Here is a 3884-nt window from a genome sequence, read left to right as displayed (position 1 = left end):
GACGGCGTGGCTGTAGTATCTCCCACCCTACAAATGTCCCGGCAGCAATAGTGTTTGTGTTAATTTTTCTTGTTTTGAAATGCGGTTAATCCCAAAGGCTACTTAAGTAGCTGTTAACTTAGAAGAAAAGGTCTGTGGCTGAGGGAAGCATTTCACCTGTAGTCAGTCTGCTGCTCTCCACTTGGAGCTGGTTTGCCAAGACACTCCTAACAGTGTATTTAAACACCATAGTCACTGGTGAATGGTGTCAATGTGGAAATCCAAAACAGCCAAGAAACAAAATGCCCGTGGGTTAGGAACTGTATCATTACCCCAAATGGTTGACTGTGGGAATTAATGCAATTAAACAATATTTTTTTACTCTTCAGCCATGTGAGGCATTTGTGGGAACTCCTGTCATGCAATCATGTTAATGTTTGCAAGAGCATAGCACACAAAGTGGGTAACACAAAAAACTTCAAGAAGAGTCTGGGTTTATTTCTTTGCTTAATATTGATTCAGATGTAGCTTGGAATTTCCATTAAGCGTTTTGGGGCTTACACTCCACTCCTAGTATCGTGACATCTGGTGTAATTTTTATTATTCAATTACCAATTGAATATTTATTTTTAGATGTTTGTAAGAACAAAATTGCCTAGTAGCGTTTAAAGAATTAATTTCTCATTGGTTTTTAAAAATATTCTAAGTAGTTACTAAATTTAAAGAGTACTATGTTAGCAAGTGCTCCAGCCTTTTTATCAGGCCTTTGATTAATAGGCTATTGGAACACCCAACAAATCAATACAGTTCAAAGAACGAAAGCCAGTATCCTCTCACAGGTATTGCAAAATGATGCACTTTGGTTAGGGAAGTATGTTTACAAAAGCCCCAGGACTGTGCTTGTCAATGTTACATCTTTACATGTTGTTTTAATATATATCATGTAAAGATTATGTTAAAACAATGTTGTTTCTAATGCTAAGTTTGAAAAATCTTACATAGATCCTCTGAAATTATTGGTGGGTCTGATGTTCAGTGTTAAATGAGTCTGTGTAAATACGTATTCTGAACTATCCTGCTAGACAGATAAAGCATAGAGGACTTAAAGCTGAAGTGTCGTGATTCTGCGTTGCCATGGGTAACCTGAGGGGAGTGCAGAGGAGTGGTGTGAAGCCATCGGTAGTGAGCTCTGTCCAGCAGGTGCTAGTAGGAATGCAGAGCTCTTGGGGATCAATTCAGAAAGTGTGTTTTTATGATACTTGTTAATGGTATGTACAAAAAGAACGCTGAACTAGGAAATCAAAGAAATAGCAGGCATCTTTTTGATGATGAATATGTTAGCTTCTCTTTTTAATACTAGAAGAGGAAAACCATGAATTTGCCTTTACTGTACAGTCAGAACTGATTTTACTTTGGCTGTCCACGTCTGTTTGTATCAGGTCACTAGTCAGTGTCTTCCCCTGCAGCATGGGTGTAATTAAGGCACCTCACAGAATGGCTTTACGGGCCAAAGCCTGCAGGAGTCAGACAGCTCTGCATGATCAGCAGTGTGCTGCACACACACGTGTGGCTGCAGGACAGGTTGCCACCATGCTGTGAATTGTTCACAGTGTTCCTGAACAAGAGCTCTTCTCACCACACCTAGTGACAACAGGTTTGGCCTTCAATGTGAAACTTGGCTCTTTCACCTGAAACTTAAAATCATTGTACATGTTATGGGACACGTGTCTGAATTTAGAATGTTCCTGTGCAAGATACCATTTGACCATAGATACACGAATATGTAAAGGAATTAAGATTGCACTGACCTCTGAAACTGTGAGCCCAGCAGGTTTATGTTCCATATTCTACAGCAACATTTTTTAAATACCTGCACTAAAAAATTAGATTAATATCCTTTGATGAGAGAAAATATCTTTACACTTAATAAAACTTTATGTATTTCATTAACTTTTCACAAAACTAATGAATTTTTTTATTGCTGTAGTTTTTAATATTTTGAAAGAGCCTTAAAGATTGAAGCAACAGTGAATGATTCAGGAAAACTCATTAGAGCAATACTGGAAAAAGTGTTACGACATGACATCAAAACTAAGATTAGCTCATGCCTTTAAAAGGAATAAGAGGTCTTACACGTTCATAGAAAAGCTAATGATTCCGCTTTTCAGCTGCTGATTTTCAACTCAAAATCCCCCTACCCCTCCCTGACTTGACTTTATTTACAGGAATTCTCCTCTCGTGCTTTGTTTTACATGAGGGGGAAAAAACCCCAACAGAGCAACTTAGTGTAAAGTTGTATGATTTTCAGAAGCTTTGAAGACAGAAAAAAAAATTGCATCACTTTTCAAAATTTCCTTTAGGAAGTGTTTTGGGGAAATAAAATATGCAGGTATTAAAAGTAAATTGCTTACTCACTGAATTATGTACAAACATCAACAAAAATAACATAAAAGGAGAAGTGTATGATAGATTATTATCAGTGGATGTTATGTAATTGATTTTTTCAGGATGTAGCCAATTACTTTTGTACACATATAATGGTATATTGGGGAGATATTAAACATTCCACTAAAATATTTTATTGGTCATTCTAAGATAAAATAAATGAAAAGGTCTGTCTGCTTTGTGAAGCAGATGTGATGGATGATCTGTCACAGGATATGTGATAGGACAGGAAACCAACTTAACAGCAAAAAAGCCTCCTGATCGTGTTTGTCCATTCTGGCGGATGAGTTTGTGAAAGTTGAAGTTGCAGAGTTCCATCTGGCTCTCTGCTGCAGTAAGCAGGAAACCCCACCTCCCTCTAGAGGGAGAACTTCAGAACTGTTGCCACTTCAGTCAGTGTTCAAAGCTCGCTTTAAAAATGTACTTTTCGAAAGGGGCTGAACACAGAGTACTGATTCAGAGGTTTTTTTTTTTAGTTGAGTCACTGTGTTTTCAGTAATTAAGCCATGTTAAATAATAGCTACAAGGCCAATCATTTGGTCACAAATGAGTAAAAGACCATGTATACTATACTGAATGAGAAGATTATGTTCTGACCTAGAAGAGGATAATCTATCTCTCAAAAAAAAAAGCTTAGAAAACCCCCAACAAAAACAGAAGTGTGCACTGCTCTCACTGCTATATTTGTGTGAGACACCAGCAGTGATTTATACAGCAAACCGTCTCCAGTCTTCCACAGTTCGTAGGACTGTTACCAAAAATCAGAAGAAACTCTTTAACGCCAATTTAGTATCAAGAAGCAGCATTTCTTTGTTCGCAGCACCAGATGCACGATAGGTGGAATTATCCCCCGTGCGCTGAGAATAAAGAAATGCTGCTTCCTAATACTAAATTGGCGTTAAGGAGTTTATTCCTGGTTTTGGTAATTGGAAAACAAGATTGTTACAAGTCACCCTTTTTACAGGAGAAGGAAATAAGGCAATATCGGGAATTAACCAAACTCTACTTCATGCCCCACAGAAACCTCAGTGTTTATTCTTTCACCACTGAGATGTAAATGATTTAACTGGTAAAAAAAAAAAAAAAAGAAAAAAAATCGACCTAAACTGAACCCAGCAGTGTTTTCTCAAGTGTTTCTCCCTTTCTGAGCAATAATCCTGATGGCTGTTTGTCACCAGATTAGACTGTGCTTTACATTTAAGTGGTGTTTTCTGTCACATCTTTAAAGTCTCAGTTATTTTAATGTTAATGAAGTCAAAACGCAGAAATTTTAACTGAAGGAGAAAATTAATGATAAATGTTATGTGTGTGAAAACATTACAAATTTGTTGATTCTCCATAGAATATTTCATTAGCTTGAAATATACTGCTATACTGTTGAATTAAAATTCAAGTAGCTTTTAATTTTTTTTTTTTTTTTTTACTTCTCACCTTTTTAATTTTTAGCTCTCCCCCTCTTG

This window comes from Buceros rhinoceros, unplaced genomic scaffold, assembly GCF_000710305.1.
Source record: "Buceros rhinoceros silvestris isolate BGI_N320 unplaced genomic scaffold, ASM71030v1 scaffold38824, whole genome shotgun sequence".
NCBI classification, from domain to species: domain Eukaryota; kingdom Metazoa; phylum Chordata; class Aves; order Bucerotiformes; family Bucerotidae; genus Buceros; species Buceros rhinoceros.
Note: the sequence above shows the minus strand (reverse complement) of the source record.